The sequence below is a fragment of the Vicugna pacos genome, chromosome 19 (assembly GCF_048564905.1).
Source record: "Vicugna pacos chromosome 19, VicPac4, whole genome shotgun sequence".
Lineage (NCBI taxonomy): Eukaryota > Metazoa > Chordata > Mammalia > Artiodactyla > Camelidae > Vicugna > Vicugna pacos.
Window position 1 is genome coordinate 30,771,209 of NC_133005.1, and position 17,101 is coordinate 30,788,309.

At 44.4% G+C, this 17,101-nt stretch overlaps 1 non-coding gene and 1 pseudogene across 1 annotated transcript; both read left to right on the forward strand.

Moving 5' to 3' along the window:
- The first annotated feature begins 1,952 nt into the window (after positions 1 to 1,952).
- LOC116284357 (uncharacterized) lies at positions 1,953 to 16,498 on the forward strand (annotated as a pseudogene).
- On the forward strand, positions 4,308 to 4,440 carry LOC116284378 (small nucleolar RNA SNORA11). Its single transcript, XR_004194140.1, has one exon. It is a non-coding gene; the product is annotated as a small nucleolar RNA SNORA11 (small nucleolar RNA).
- Positions 16,499 to 17,101: the final 603 nt, after the last annotated feature.

Here is a 17,101-nt window from a genome sequence, read left to right on the forward strand (position 1 = left end):
ACAATCAACGCCGGCTTACAGGTCATGTAGTTCACCAGGAACCCACCTCTGTGGATCAAGACCACCAAAAAGGGAATTGTTTTGAGTTGAGGAGATATCTTAATAGAAGTCCCTCATAGAACCATTGATTCCACTTAACGGTGAAACACATGGGAGATATTTGATAGTGACGCAGGGAATGATGATTGAATTCCTGATTTCTGCGCAGGAGGGAGACCTCTTTTTTTTTAATGTAGCAATCAAAACAAGAAGTTGTTTTTTTTCCCCAAGAAAAAGTGGATAAAAAATGGGGTGGTCTCCTCTGTGGTAGTTGACATTAATACTAAGCCAACAGATATTTCTGGTTTGCTTCCCAGACACAGGATTGTACTTCCTCACAGCTTGGAGTCAGGAGAGGCCACATGGCTTGCTTTGGTCAATAAAGAGAGTAGAAGCAGATCATTTCCAGCCCCGAATTTCAAGGGCTAGTAGGCAATCTTCTCTCTTTCCTTCAGCAACAGCAATAGACAATGCTTGAGGTGGTGATACCTCCCACAGTGTGGGTCCAGGGCTGAGAAAACATAGACTGTGACCCACCATGGACATATAGTATGAGCAAGAAATCAATCTTTGCTGATATAAAAACAAGATTGGGGCTTGTTTATTACCAGAGCAAAACTTAGCCTATCCTGACAGATGTATCTTTCTAACATCTGGTCTAGCCCACTCCCCACTGTACAGCATTGAGGTAGTTTGGGTGGGATGGACCCCATCTCCCACATGTGAATGTGGATCCTCAATTCAACTGACTTCCATAAGTCAACTGAAGTAATCTCATAGGCCTTGGATTGATTGCTTCAGAGATGGACCTATTACCGAGGCCTACATATATCAGTACCCAATATTTAGCTCTTCACAATAATTAGATACAACCTTCACTGCCTCCCTGGATGACAGTGAGGCACCATTTGCAGCTGGCAGCTATTCTGGGACAAAGAGAAGAGCCAACCTAAAGATGAAGCCAACACATGGAATAGGGAAAAGTGGAAAGAACTGAAGAGAAACCGAGTTGGAGTGCCAATCAGGGCTTACCTGAATCCCATCTACCAATCAAGTCACATAAATCAATACATTCCCTTTATTGCTGATTCTAACTTGAGTTGGATTTTCAATTACTTGAAACCAAAAGGATCCCAACTGTGGCTGTTCTGCCACATTCACCGCACAGCTCTGAGCAGTAGCCAGCACCATAGAATCCCAGGTGGGAAAGAGTCTGAGCATTGAACAACTGCAGGAAGGGAAGGTGAAAAATTCTACGTGATTTATGTGCCAGCCCCTTGTCTAGAATGAGGTGATCACAATGCACAGAGGGAACAGCTGGGACCGGCTGTGAGCCAAGGATTCGAAGGGGAAGAATCCTCGAGGACCAGGAGAGTGACAGACCCCTTGGCCTAATCAATAGTTCATTTCATAAAGAGGGTTCTCTCACTCCCCACTAATCTTTATGTTGCCTTTATAAAGTCTGCAATGAAGGAACCCAGGAGGCAGTTAGTTTAATGTAGTGTGTAAGTAAGTAGGATTTAAATCCAGAACTCCTGGGTTTGAAGCCGGTCTCCCCCACTTACTTGCTGTATGAGGCTGAGTAACTTAACCTCCTAATGTTATGAAAATTGAATGAGTTAATCTACATGCCGCTATTAATATGGTGTCACATGCATGAAAAGCACTCAGAAGTTAAAGAGGAAGTTCTATCAGGGTTTTTAAGAAAAGTTCTGAATCCAGTTGTGCCAACTTATTGCCTCTGTGCTCTAAATTCCTTGCCTTGCTTTGAAGACCTTTGGACATTTCTCTGCTGCCAGGAGCACAGTGTTAGGCTTCGCCAGTGGACAGTGCTGGAGGGTTCCTGCAAGGCGCAGACGCACAAGGGGCTTTCTGATTCCCAGTCTGTTCTTCTTGCTCCTACAGCACGTAAGATGGTCGATGGGAAACCTAGCAGTGCTCACCCGCCGGTGAGTTTTTCTGCCACCCACATGGCCAGTTCCTGACCAGTTGCCTGTGGCAACTCAGCAAACCTCTCAGCCGTCCCGTGAGCTGACTTCCTGCCCTCTCCAAGGTCTACATCTCAGCCTTGGACTCGGGGAGAGACTCTTGCAAGTGTGTTCTCTCCTGGGGTACTGGGTCTCAGCCCTAGAAAGAGTAGCTGCTCCCTATGTCTTCCCTGTGTCTACTGTTTCTGGGTTCTTCAGAGTTCTCTTTGGCCTTTTTAGTCACGAACTACTTTTCACCTGTTAATAATTCTTACTATTAAATTTTCCTTGTTCCAATTACTGATGTGGTTTCTGCCTCCTGAGTGGCCTCTACTTCCAATTAGACATGTTCCTGGGATTAAAGAGGAACTCGTGTGTATGTAGGTGGGAGCAGGGTGAGTCCAACTGTGTTTGTAACAGTAGTTTATAACAGTCATGACTTCATCCTCAAGAGAACACTATAAGAAAACGACAATGGTGAGGCCTGATGTCAGTGCCTGTCTTCCACCAGCCTTCACAATTGGGCTTCTGCTGTCAGTCCAGCCCACGTATGGAGGGCAGGACCCTTAGCCCTATCACGGGGTGAGGCCTGGAGTCACATCTTGTTTCCGAATATGCTGCTAGACCAGAGATGAGCTTGAGTGTCCATAAATCCGTCCCAGCTCAAGGCACTGTCTGTACCCACCCACCACTCTCTTTCCCAACAAATATGTATTGTGTACATCATTCTAACCTTAAAGTTGCTTCTACAAGCAATTTTTTTCAATTGCACTACCATGCCTAATGCACAATCAAATATAGCCAGACCTATACAGAGATAAGACATCATGAGAGAACACAAGTAAGGCAACAAAGAAACAGGCTCATGCGGACACCAAATACAGGACATTATCCAGCACAAACCAAAACCAACCAAGGTTACTACAGTCAAGGAAATAAAAGCCAAACTTAGAAAATCAAAATCATGAGATATCAATTCACAGCCATTAGAATGGTTATTATACAAACAAGAAAAGAAAAAAAGGAAGTAAATGTTGGAGTAGAAACTAGAAACCCTCATGCACTAGTGGTAAGAATGTCGAACAGCGCAGCTGCTGTGGAAAACAGGGTGATGGTTCCTTCAAAAATTAAACATAGACTTACCCCATGATCCAGAAATTCCACCTGAGTATATACCCCAAAGAACTGAAAGCAGGACCTCAGACATTTGTACAACTGTCTTTACAGCAGCATGATTCACAATAGCCCAAAGGTAGAAGCAATGCAAATGTTCATCAGCATTATACGTAAGAAGAAATCATCCAGAATGAAATACGGAGAGACAAAGAGATAAACAATATAGAAGGTAAGAGACATAGAGGATACAGTGAGGTTTAACATACATTTTCATTAGAGTCCCAGAAAGAGAAAAGAGAGAGCATGAGACAGAAGCAATATATGGAAGGATGATAACATCTGAGAATTTTCTAGAACTTATGAAAGACATCAAGTCATAGGTTGAAGAAGCCAAATAAATTCAAATCAGGATAAATAAAAATAAATCTATAATGAAACCACAGAAAACCAAAGGCATATCAAATTAGTCTAAGATAAAAAGTAATCTGACCAGAACCTCTGCCGGGAGGGCAAGGAGAAGGAGGGGTAGGTTTTGATTCCTACTTCGGCCATCACACAGTTTTGGTTAAAGTTTGTACCTGCCCAGCAACAGGATTCTCATTCCTAAAGAGATTAATATGCAGACCTGCCAGAGGATGGAAATTAAATGGAGGCCAAATAACTTCTCAAATTTCGGTTGATTATTCATCAGTTCCTCAACGAACAGATGTGGACTTCTTGGGAGAAGATGCACCCACACATGTAAAGATTGGAGGAGGGAATGGGAATGTGGCGATGGCACACACACACACACACACAAAATGCTTTTGAACAACTGGAACCTGTTTTAAGGACATGACATCAACTAAAAGGAAAACTCAGAAAATCATTGAGAGAAGGATTACATTTTGGCATCCCAGCTGGTAGCACAGGTTTCTCTAATAGATTAGCAGCTACTGAAGATGTGCCTTTTATCCATCAGTCTCCCACATTAGGTGACTTGACACCTGGCGGGAAAACACCAGTGCACGGGAAGAAGGTACAGACTGGCAGGGTGAAGAAGTTCTGAGGCAGCAGAAGACAGCAGCCAAGTCAAGGAAACACAATTCCAGGTAGGAGCACAGATCTGTAAGACAAAATGAAGATCACAGGAAAGGGCATATATGTGGGTAAATAGAGAAACTTGACATTTAAAATACACTAGTTGGGGTGTGCTCAGAGCAGGGGGCCTGAAGAAATGTCTCCCCTGTTTACAACACACCCAACAGGAATCTGGGTTCACTGTGAGAAGGGGCACAAAACTTGAGGCCTTTATCCTATGAACAAATACCCTTCACGTGTCCCCCTGTGCCTCCACGTGACTCCTGGGCAGGACCAGTGGGGCAAGGCTCAATATTGGAAGAAATGCCGCAGTATTTAGTGGGGGAATTTGCCGCCTAGAGCCTGTCCGGTCCATGCATGGGCGGGCCATGAGTGGTCTTACAGACATGAAGGCTTTGAACCTCTTTGCAAGGGAAAAAAGAGAGATTTCATATGCCATTTTGGAGGACAGAAGTTTTTTAGGGCAGTGAAAATACTTTGTATGACATTATAACGATGGATATGTATGTCATTATACTTTTGTCCAAACTAAGGTGAACTGAGGACTTTGGTGATTATGATGTATCAATGTACATTCATCCTTAGTTAAAAAAAGAAGTACCACTCTGGTAAATAAAAATAATGACTATGCATGTGTGTAGAGAGGGGACATATGGGAAACTTCTGTACCTTCCTGTCAATTTTGTTGTAAACCTAAAACTGGTCCCCAAAAAACATATTAAAATTAAAAACAAGAACACTCAGTGTTAGGGTAGACATTTTGGGCAAAACTTTGGTTTCAGTTGTACTCATATATATATATGTATACATATTATATATGTGTGTGTTTGTTGGATTATGATGTAAAATGTATTTTTTTAGGTCAAAATTTTGCAAGCCACTGTAGTTAAGTGATACTGGCAAATAAAAGCACAAATTAACCTCAAAAACTAAAAATAAAATAAATTACTATTTAAAGCAACAGCAACAGTGTATTGTGGATTTGTGACATGCAGAAGTAAAATGTGTAACCAAAAATAGCACAGAAGGTGGGAGCAGTAAAAGGAATTGCACTGTTAAAAGGTTCTTACATTGTGTAGAAAATTATGAAGTATTAATTCAAGTCATGCTGCAATAAGAATGCATATTATAATCTTGAAAGTAAGCACTTAAATATACATATATAATATATATATGTATATATATTATATACATAAATATACATATATAATATATATAATATATATATAAAATATATGTGTGTGTATATAATATATATACACATAATGGTTTGCCTAAAAATCCAATGGGAAAGAAATTAAAAGCAGGGTCTCAAAGAGATCCTTATACACTCATGTTCATAGCAGCATTAGTCACAATTGCCAAAAGGTGGAAGCAACCCAAATGTTCATCAAGAGATGAACGGAAAAACAAAACGTAGTGTGTGTGTATATATATATTGGATATTATTCAGTCTTGAAAAGAAAGAAAATTCTGATAAATGCTACAACATAGATGAACTTTGAGGACATAATGCTAAGTGAAAACAAGCCAGTCACAAAAAGATAAATACTGTATGACACCGTTTACATGAAATACCTAGAATGGTCAAATTCATAGTGATCGAAAGTAGAATGATACCTGCCAAGGACTCAGGGGGAGGGATGAATGGGAAGCTGCTGAGTAACAGATAAAGTATTTCAGTTTTGCAAGATGAAAAGCGTTCTGAAGATTGGTTGCACAAAAATGTGAAAGTACTTAAAACTAGTGAACTGCACATTTTAAAATGGTAAATTTTATGCGTATTTTACCACAATTTAAAAAAATCGAGTAGAGAAGATAAAATAGAATAATAAAAAAACACTTGATTGATCCAAAGAAGGGGGTGGGGGGAAGCAAACAGGAACAAAACCCAGGTAGGACAAATAGAAGAGAAATAACAAGATTACAGAGGTAAATGGTTTGAAACCACATCTGTAATTTTGTTAAATGTGAGTGGACTAAATATTCTAATAAAAAGATTGACAAGTTGAACTTAAACAAAAAACAAAACTCAACTATATGATGCTTACAAGAGACATACTTTAATATAAAGACTAAACTTAAAAGATAATGGAAATAGTCTAGCTAAGGTTTAAATAAGAAATAATACGTATTTTATACAAATTCTCTATTAAAATAGAGGGAACAGTTCCCAACTTATTTTATAAGGTCAGCATAATCCTACTACCAAAACCTGGTTTAAAAAAAAAAATGACAGAAAATATCACAGACCAATCTCTCTCATGACCATAAATGCAACAACCCTTGACAAAATGTTAGCCAAATCAAATCCAGCAATAAATAAAAAGGCTACTAAATCACACCCAAGTGGAGTTTATCCCAGGAAAGCAAATTGATTTAACAGTTTAAAACTGACCAACCACATTAACAGAATAAAAGGGAAAAATAATTTGATCATCTGAATAGATGCTGAAAAAACATTTGATAAAATTCAACATTGACTCACAATGAAAACTCCCAGCAACATAAGAACAGGAAGGAACATCCTCAATCCGATATAGGATATGTAGGAAAAAAACCCTAGAGCTAACATCATCCTTAATGGTAAAATGTTGAACATTTTCCTTCCTCCAGTCAGGAATAGAGCAAGGATATCAGCTAACACCACCCCTAATTAGCATTTTACTAGATGTCTTAGCCAGACCAATAACGAAAGAAAAAAAAAGTTATAAAGACAGGAAAGAAAAATCAAAACTATCTTTATTCAAAAATGACATGATTGTATCGCTAAAAAATCCTAAGGAACCTCAAATAAATTTTTAGAACTAATAAGTGACTCTCTTAATCCAGCTGCTATAACAAAATACCACAAACTAGGTAGCTTATAAACAATAGAAATTTATTTCTCACAGTTCTGGAGGCTGGAAGTCTGAGATCAGGGTGCCAACATGGTTGGGTTCTGATGCAGGCCCTCTTCTGCGTTGCAAAATCAATATAGAAAAATCAACCTTATTTCTATATTCCATCAAATGTCAGAAAAAAAATTTTAATTGTCAGAAAAAATAGCAAAAAAACCCCCAAAAAACCCAAAAAACCCCAAAACCACGTACCCACAGGTGGATCTTACAAAAGACATGGAAAACCTCCATGAAGGAAACCACAAACACTTTAGTAGATATTAAAGAACAAATGAATAATGCAGAGAAACACCAAGCTAACAGATTGGGAGACTCAATACGTAAAGCTATCATTCTCTCCAGTTGGTCTATGGATTCAAAGCAATCCTGTTGACTTTCATATGGAAGCTGACAAGATGATTATAATATAAAATTTATGTGAAACTGGAGAAAGCCAATGACAGCTAAGGTACTCTTGAAGGAGTACAAGGTGGGAAGATTTAATCTATCAGTTAATAAGACATAATAAAGCTCTAATAATTAAGACAGTGTAGTATTGCACAAGAGTAGACAAAAACCAATGGACAGAAGAGAGATACTTCAAAAATAGATTAATGATAAAGAAAGCATTGCAGAACAGTGTACTTTTGTATAAGGAGTATTGCGTTAATATTCATATGGGAAAAATGACATTGGAATCCTATCTCACACCATACTCAAAAGCCAACTCCTAAAAAAAAAAAAAAGCCAGCTCCTGATGGATTATGGACCTAAATATAAAAAGTAAAACAATAAACAAGGCGTGACACACAGAAGAAACTCAATAAACATTTCTTGAATGAATGGGTATATACATGGGATCTGTTATTCCAATTTAACTACATTTATTCAAGAAACAACAAAACCAATTTCTGTTGGATTACGGATTTAAACATGTAAGGGAAAACAATACACAGCTTTAGAAGACAACATACAGAAGGCACCCCTTCTTTCCGAGTCCATTGTGATGGCCTCGGTGACATTTTAATGAAGTCACTCGAAGTTAGGAGGCCATAATGACAAATTTCTAGTGAGTGAAACCTCCGTTGGAGACCTGGAGACCATGACATGGAATAACAGGTATGGGCAATTTCTGGGGTGCAAGGTGCAATGGGGCCATGCAGTTTTTGCAAGATTTCCAATAACAAACGTAATTTAGACTGGTATACGTTCTTCCAGATTTTTTCAAGGTATCTAAACTTTTTTTGTTGTTATTATAGCTAAGAGATTATATTACACGCAGTTGAACTTTTCTTAAACTTAAGGGATGTTAAACATCCATCCACTTTAATCCGTATAGGTCTACTTCATACTTTGCAGGGAGCTGGATATGCTCATCAGCTTGATTGTGGTGATGGTTTTAGGGATATCGACACATGTTAAAACTCAAATTGTACACTTGAAATATATGTGGTTTATTGTACCTCACTCATACCTCAGTAAAAATGGAACAGTCTTGTGCTTTAAATCTTTTACTGTTTCCCCCACTTGACACTCTAAGTTCCATCCACGTTGCTGTGTGTGCATCTAACGGGTCGTTTCTCAAGGCTGTGCGGAATTCCAGGGAACGCAGTCATCGTGGTTCACTAACTCATGCCGTCGTCACTCCCCCTGCCTCCTGCCCATCTAGGCCATGAACAAGGCTGTCATAAATAACCTCTCCCCTGTCTTCTTATGGATCTGAGCAAACTTGCTTTAAAATATATTTCACGGAGTAAGACTGCTGAACCATGTACCCAATGCCTATTTCATTTTACTGAAAACTGCCTGCTTATTTTACAGAAAGGCTGAGCGAGTTTCCATTCCTCCCAGCCTCTTAGCTTGGATTTCTCACCCTTCCCACTGCAAAAGACCGAGGACACGGACGTCAGTTCCTGGTGCCACCCCCACCCCGCCCCCACTCAATTTGGTATTGACTTTATGGTTGCTGACAAATAGTACTTCAGGCTGAGGCACATGGCTGGGGCCATTCCCTAGTGTTTAACAGATGGAATTTCTATTTTCACTTGTTTTTGAAATCATGTTTTTGGGGAGAGGTTCAGGTCAGAGGTGGGAGCTCTGTAGTCTGCCTTTCCACGGCACTCCCTGGCTGCCTTCAAAGGTCCCACCTCCATGAAGGAACCAGGCCCCTGTGCTTGGGCCAGTGTTTTAAGCTGCAAGGAATGTGGTGACTCAGCTGGTCGCCCAGGGACACCTCGGTGAACAAGGCCGAGGGAAGGAAGTCATTACACAGACAGCTGGGCTGTAAAAAACAAAAATACTCCATGTACCAAACTTTACAAAGCACTGTGGCCGTGTGTCCCATGACCCAACGGGACACTGCTTCTGCCACGTGGCCCCCAGGTCAGATATGTGGCCCCCGGCTCGGAATACGTGGCACGTAGCCCTCGCTCACAGCTGGCTGCTCCTCAAGGCTCTTGGAAAGCTGACTGGGTGGGGACCCCAGGAAAATCTGTGACCGTCTTCTCCCTTCCACCCTCTCCCATGGCTTGCTGTATCATCTTTGTTCCTTCCTCTTTAACTCTCTCACCCTTAAAGAAATTTAAAAATCTGGAATTTAGCGTTTCACACCAGCAGGAGACTTGGCAGAGACACAGCAAAGTCCAAATACCAGCGCTCTAGGAAGGCCCTACTGAGTCCGGCAGATACCAGCAACACGTCATATCACCTGCGCAGGGTCCAGAGTACTGGGGAGAGATGCCAGGGGGAGATAGGCCAGAAGCAAGGGACGGAGACTTCAAGGCAGAGGCAAGGTCATCAAAGATGTGGATGCTCTTTATTTATTTATTTTTTTTTGTGGACACTCTTCTTTATTGGAGACTACTCTGTGCCAGCCCCATTCTTGGGATGTATCAGTAAGACAGAACAAATGTCTTGACTTCATGGGGCCTACATTCTCATGGGAGGAGACAGATAAATATCAAATATTAGAAATAAGTACATGATATGGCATGTGAATGGGTGGTGAGTGGTACTGGAAAAGAGCAGAAGAGGAAAAAGTGGGTGGGGTGGTCAAAGTAGAAAGGTGTCATCTGAGTGGGCCTGAGGTGGGTGAGAGGTTGGGTCACGTGGGGGTCTGGGGAAAGAGCCTTCTGAGCAGAAACCTCCAGGGCGAGGTGAGTGTGACTGGTGTGCCTGAAATCCACAAGGAGGTGACCATGGGGGCTGCAGACTGAGTGGGGGTTGGGGTGTGGTGGGGAGTGTGGGAGCCACTGGTGGGTCCTGAGCAGAAATCTAATGAGAATTAACTCTGGTTTTAATGGCCTCCCACTGTCAGATGGCTTTGACCTCTGAGGGTCCAGAGCAAGTTAAGTGCAAAGTGAAACAGCAAATTTACCAAAGACATAGGATGTGTGAAGTCGATGAGGGTGACATTGGAGGACAGGTGGAGGCACCCATGGTATTAAAAGATGAGGTTAGAAAGTGTTAGAAAGGGACCGTGGCAGGGCAGGAATTTTGGAAGAATGATTCAAGAAAGAGTTGTGAGAAGGCTTTGGAAAAACCAAAGAAGCCCAGAAACTATTTTGGATGGTTGTGTTTTTTTGTTTTTTTTTTTACAAAATGCACTGTTCCATGAAGGATGTCATACCATGCAATCTACACTTGGCTCCCAAATCATTTATTCTTTAGTCATATGAAAAATTAGGATATTTTTGGCATGCATGACCAAAACTTTATTAAGTATAAGACTATAACATGTTGTTCCATTTACTTTTGAGTACACATTAATAATTGGTTTCCTTTTCTTCATGTGTAACAATGGTTCCCACTTCACCAGGTTGAGTAAAGATTAAATAAGAGCGTTCACTTACTCACACATGCAACTAGTACTTATTATGGGTCTTCCTCCAAGTGCCAGGCACACAGTGAGGCTCTGGGGATACAGGGATGTGCAAAAAGTATGCTCATGAAGACACAGCATTCATCAAATGGTATCTATAAATAAAGTGTCACATAGAAGAGTAAGGTGAAAAGGCACATGATGTTATGAGAGCCTATGTAAGGTGTATTAATTAGTGATTGCTGTGTAACAAGTCACTACCACCTTAGAGCCTTGAACAACATATATTTATTATCTCCGTTTCTGTGAGTCCCGAGTCTAGGCACGGCTTAGCTGGGTCTTCTGCTTAGGGACTCACAAGGTTGCAATCAAGGTGACAGCTGCGCTGCATTCTCATCTGGAGGCTCAGCTAGGGAGGAATCACTTCCAAGCCCCCACAGGTTTTTGGCAAGAGTCATTTCCTTGTGGCTATAGGACTGAGGACCATGGCTTCTTGCTGGCTGTCAACTGGAGGCTGCCACAGCTCCTAGAGACCACTCATAGCTCCTTGCTTTGTGTGCGTCCCTAACATGGCTGTTTATTTCATTGAGTCAGCAAGGGGAGTCTCCAGAGCTAGTCTGCTAGTTATATGATATAATATAATCTTGGAAGTGACAGCCCATCATCTTTGCCATATTCTGTTGGTTAAAAGCACATCACAGGCCCTACTCATACTGGAGAGGAAGGGATTACACAAAGGCATGAGTATCAGGAGGTGGGGACACAGGGAGTTACTTTAGCATATATCTGCCACTGAAGACCTCCCTGAGAAAGGAAAATGGAGCCAGAATCTAAAACATGAGTTGGCATTAACTACATGGATGGGGGAGGGAAGCACTGCCCAGGTAGAGAGGACAAGGTGTGCAGAACAGCACTATAGCATTTACAAAGGCTCGGCTCGGTGACTGGTAATGCTGTGTCACTCTCCTGGTCAGCAGCCATAAGTGGCTCCTCAATGCCCTTGGTTTTCCCCATCTTCAAGGCCAGATAGGCCACCTCCTTGCCCTCGCTTTCTCCAGCATCCATGGCTTCACTCAACACTTCTACCCACTTAGACTGCCCCTGCCCCTCCTATATATCGCCATCTATATGTAATTCAAGGCCCAGCATCAACTGATCTCTAAACAGTATTTCTGAACATCTATTATCATTCTATTTATGAACAAAATTTAAATATTTTGAACATTCATGCTAGACCTTCCTTGAATTGCAAAGCATAATGAGACATGACCCTGGATGCCAGATGGAGGAGGTGGGGGCAGAAAGTGTATCTAAATAAAAAGAAGAAGACTAGGAGGTCCCCTTGCTGAAGGTTCAGCCACGGGACAGTTGGTAAGTCCTGTGGGGATTTTAGAACACCCAGAAAGCTCCGCTTCATACAGTGGTTAATGATCTTTCAGTATTCTTCCCTAGACTAGAAACTGCAAACGGGTTCTAAAAGGTTCGGTCAAACTGATGTTTTTCCAGGAGGGGCAGTTGGAGGCAGGAACTGCCCAGCCACAGCCCGCACTGCCAGGCAACCTGGCCAGGCCAGGTCAGTCCTCAGCTGGCACCAATGGCTGGACTGACAGGAGTCTGGGACAGCAACGGGGATCCCTGACCACATCCAGGGCCTGTCCCTGAAAGGCTGGAAGAAGCCCCGGTAGCACGGCAGCCTTAGCCACATCAGCAGGGAAGGGGCACACGGAAGGGAAAAGCAACCCAGGTCGGCAGCCCAGAGCCTGCCTTCCATCAGCCGGCAACGGGGTGGGGGGTGGGGCGCGTTGAGGGATGGGGGGCGGGGACCAGGGGCTGGGCTGGCGGCAGAGGGCGGGGCCACGGGGGGAGGAGTTAGGGTGGGAATCGTGGGTGGGGTCGGGTCGCTTCCCAGCCCCACCTCAGGAAGAAGCCGGCCTTGGATGCTGCAACTCCAGCCTTGGAACCAATCGCCACCTGCCCAGTGCTGTGACTGAGGGGCGAGTCTCTGCAGATACCTTGGAGGGCAGAAGCAGCCTGAACCCAGGGGCGGGGAGAGGCCTGCCATCTACCTGGGTTTCTCCTCACCCCTCCCCTCTCCCCGATACCGCCTCTCCGTCCCCGACAGAATGTTCCCTAGTGCCCGCTCCACCTGGAAGCCAGAGAGCTTTTTCTCAATAGCCATCAAAGCTTCCTCCTTTGCTTTGAGGGCAGAGGACCCGACACAATTCCTCCCTCGCCCTGTACTCTCCTTGCCTCGCCTTCCCTCTTCCAGACTGAACTATCCCCAGGTAGCTCCGCAAGGGCTTTGTACAAACTAGTCAGTACACCTGGGACACTGTTCCCACCCTTCTTCATCTAATTAATTGCAACTTCTTTTTCAGTCTTAGACAGATATCTACTCGGGAAAGCCTTCCCCGAGCCTCCCATCCTGCTATGGGCTCCTGGGCTTGGCCCACCTGTGCCCTGGTCACCGTACATCACAACTGTCTGCCTGCCTGTCTGTTCTCCTTTTTTTCCTTCTTCCTACCCTCCCGCTCCCCCTACCTGGCCAGTGCGAGCGTGCTGCAGCATCTCCAGTGCCTGGCACAGGGCTCAGAATGATCGTAACACCTGGCCTGGTGCTCCTCTGCCATCCTCTATACCCCTGCCTGGATGGGAGGCTCCTGGGTCACTTCATCTCACACAGCAGCAAGTCTCAAGCTAGGGTGGGCATCAGGAAGACTTGGGTGCGGGGAGGGGGGGAGCTTATTAAAATACAGATTGCTGGGCCCCACCCCCAGAGTTTCTGATTCAGCAGGTCTGGAGTAGGGCCTGAGAGCATGCATTTCTAACAAGTTTCCAGGTGATGTTGCAGCTGCCGGCCCAGGGACCACACTTTATGTATCACACCTTAGAGCACCTGTTTCTTCATTGGTAAAATAGGACAACTGCTGTCCCCACTGTACTAGGTTTTTGTGCCAATCAAATGAGACAATGCAAATGAGAAACTCAGCATGTTGCCTGCACCCAGTAGGTGCTCACTAAGTGTTTCCTGTTGCTACTCAGAGTAGGCAGGAGACATGCCAGGCAGGGAAAACAGGAACAGGAACAGAGGTGGGAAAGGGACCAAGCAGGGCAGCTGGGCTGGCAGAAGGGCAAGGCCCAGCACAGCAGCCAGGGAGTCCAAGTTGTGCTCTGGAAGCAGCTGGGAGCCACACACAGTTCTGGAGCATGGCAGGGACAGGTGGAAGCTGAATGTGGCAACATTAAGCACAAGGCTGTTGCCAGCAGCAAACCTCATGTGCTGGATACTCCTTGGCTGTTGGGCCAGTCATAAGGTTGCCAAGATTTTAACATATAAAAATAAATTCTATCTAGTTAAATTTGAATTTCAGATACCAATAAATGATTTTTTTAGTGTAAGTATGTCCCCAGTATGGCAGGGGACATACTTACATTAAAAAAAACCTTTTGTTATTCATCTGAAATTCAAATTTAATTGGGCATCCTTTATTTTTTATAACTATATAGACTTTATTTGCAGACAACTATGTAATATATTCTAATTTCATTTCCTTTCCTTTTTTCCTGGAGTCATCATTGTCTAGCTCTTTTCCTTTTTGTTTAATTTTCTGAGTACCTATCACAGCTCTACTCCAAACTTTTTCCCAGCATCCTCATTCAATGCATTCAAACATAGCAAATAATTTCTTAAATTATCACTTTGCTGTACACCAGGAATGAACACAATACTGTAAATCAACTATACTTCAACTTTTTAAAAAAGACACTGGAGTCATCCCTCCTGGATGGGTAGATCTGATGGTCATCCTTTATTTCTATTCGCTAAATCTGACCAGACATTAATTGCCTGCCACTCAAGCCTGCATTCTGGAGGGAGCCAGGGCAGGTAACTCTGCCTCCCTTCCCACCTTCAACAGGGCCACTAGGAGTGGTCAAGGAGTCACTCCTGCCCATGACAAGTGGTCACGACTTCAGGCCTGGGTGAGTGGTCCTCTCACTTCACGCCGGGTTCACCCAGCCAGAAAGCAGTAGGGCACAGTAAATAATCATTGGGTCTTGCAACTTAACAAAGCACACGTGGCTACCAGGTTCCGGAAAGCAGGAAGCGCCACCTGCACTGATGGGTCACTCAAGAAACAAACAGCTGCCAGTGGTATAGGCCCACCTAGTCAGGGAACCCAGGAAGAGGAGAACATTGCCTTCATCCCCAGAAGTGAGCAAACGCAAGCGCCCATGCTGCCCACACACAAGAAAGACGCCTCGGAGATGGTGATGTAAACCTCAAGTGAGAACAGGGTGGTCCTGGCCTCGTTCATCTCAGTTGGGTGTTAGGACAAGTCACAGCACCAGAGTTAGCCTTCCCCACCCCCACCGTCATCAAATCCCAGGCGATTCATTGTTCCGGAAACAAACCTGTTGGAAATCCAATTTCTGCAACAGTCTTTATATCGAGGTTTTTTTTTCTCTAATAGAGAATAATGAAAACTATTTGTGCTCTATCTTAAAAAAAAAAAGTGATAATCATGGTTGAACGCCTGGCATGTGCCCTGTGCCGTGTCCAGCATTTTATTTGGCTCCATAGTTCTCAGCCTTGGGTGCATATTACAATCACCTGGAGAGGTTTTTGTTTGTTTTGTTTTCCAATTCCAATAGCCGAGGCCTCAGTATTGGCCACGAGCACAGGGATTTCTATTTGCAGCCAAAGTTGAGAACCACTGATTTAGTTCATCCTGTTTAATCTTCACAATACAATCCTGCTGGGTGGATTTTATCTCCGTCTTGCAGATGAGGTAACTGAGGCTCAAAGAGGTGGAGTTACTGTGGCATTTGTGGGCACAACCCCTGACTGCCCCTCCCTCCCCCCTCCCTCCCTTCCTTCCTTCCTTCTCAGACTCCCTGGAAGGATTCCTGATGTTCCCAGTGTTTGACTGTTGAATACAGTGTTATATCTAATGCTTTCACAGACATGTTTGTGGCATGGGGCTGCCCTCTGGCCACCTTGAGATAGCTCTGCTTCCAATAGGAGCTCTGCTCCCAACAGGGTTCTTCTGAGATACCAGCCAGACACTGTCTGGGTTCAGGACTGACACCAAATGACTTTTGCTAGGGCAAGGACAATTGAGACCAGCCACTTCCAACCAGGTCCTGTCACCCAGTCAGACTGCAAGTGGCCATCTCTCACACTCCTCACCACCCAGTACTTTCTAAGCCTGGCTCTTTGCCATTGAACCCCCCTCCCGCCAAGCTTTTTCTGGGTTCCCTCCCTCTTTACAGTAAACTCTCTCACCTCCTGACCCTTCTCAGGTCATCTTTGCGGGCGCCAATACATCCTCACAGGTTGTCGGAGAACTCTTTGATCCAGGGCAGGCCGAGAACCACAGATCCAGCGGGGGAAAAAAACGCTTTTCTGCCGGAGCCTCGCCGGCAGCTTGCGGGCCCACGGATCCTTCAGACCTGCGCCCACCTGGGCTCACCTGTTCCTATCGCGGCGCCTGCGGGCGGAAAAGAGGTTCCGCTGGGCGGGAAAGCTGGTCATCGCCTGCCCTCTGCTGGCCAGTGGAAGTATTGAGGCCGCTACCGCTCCGCCCGGGGAATAGGCTGGGCGGAAGGGAGAGCAGGCATTTTTTGAGCTCCCGCTGTATCAGGCACTGAATTGGACGCTGGGGTATGAGGAGGAACGCAACCTGCTCTCACGGAGTTCATATTCAAAGAGCCGGACAATAATCAAATAGTCGTTCAAGCAAATGAAAAACTACAAATGTGGGCACTATTGATATGAGGGCCCCGTCCAGCCTCGGAGGTGGTGTTGGGGTAGGGAGTGGAGGTCAGGGAAAGCTGCCCCCGAGGAAGGGACTTTTGAGTGCTAAGTGCCTCACAAAGTCATTTTACGTAATCTCGAAAATCCTGCAAGGTGGCTATTCCCTTTGACAAAGCAGAAAACGGGCTCATTGGGGAAAGAATTTACCAAGGTCACACAGGAAGCTAGCAGCCAAGCCAGGAAGGCTTAGGCCGACTCGATTCGAAAGTCCCAGCTTTTCCGCGGATCCTGGAGGTGGGGCTCGTGGCCGGCCACGCGGACGTTCCGTCAAGGAACTCTAGGGCGCGGGGCGGGACGGGCTAGGGCCTGCGTGGGCGGGGCCTGAGGCGGGCCCCGGCCTCCATAGGTGGAAGGGCGCCCTGGGGCGGGGACTGGGTCTTTC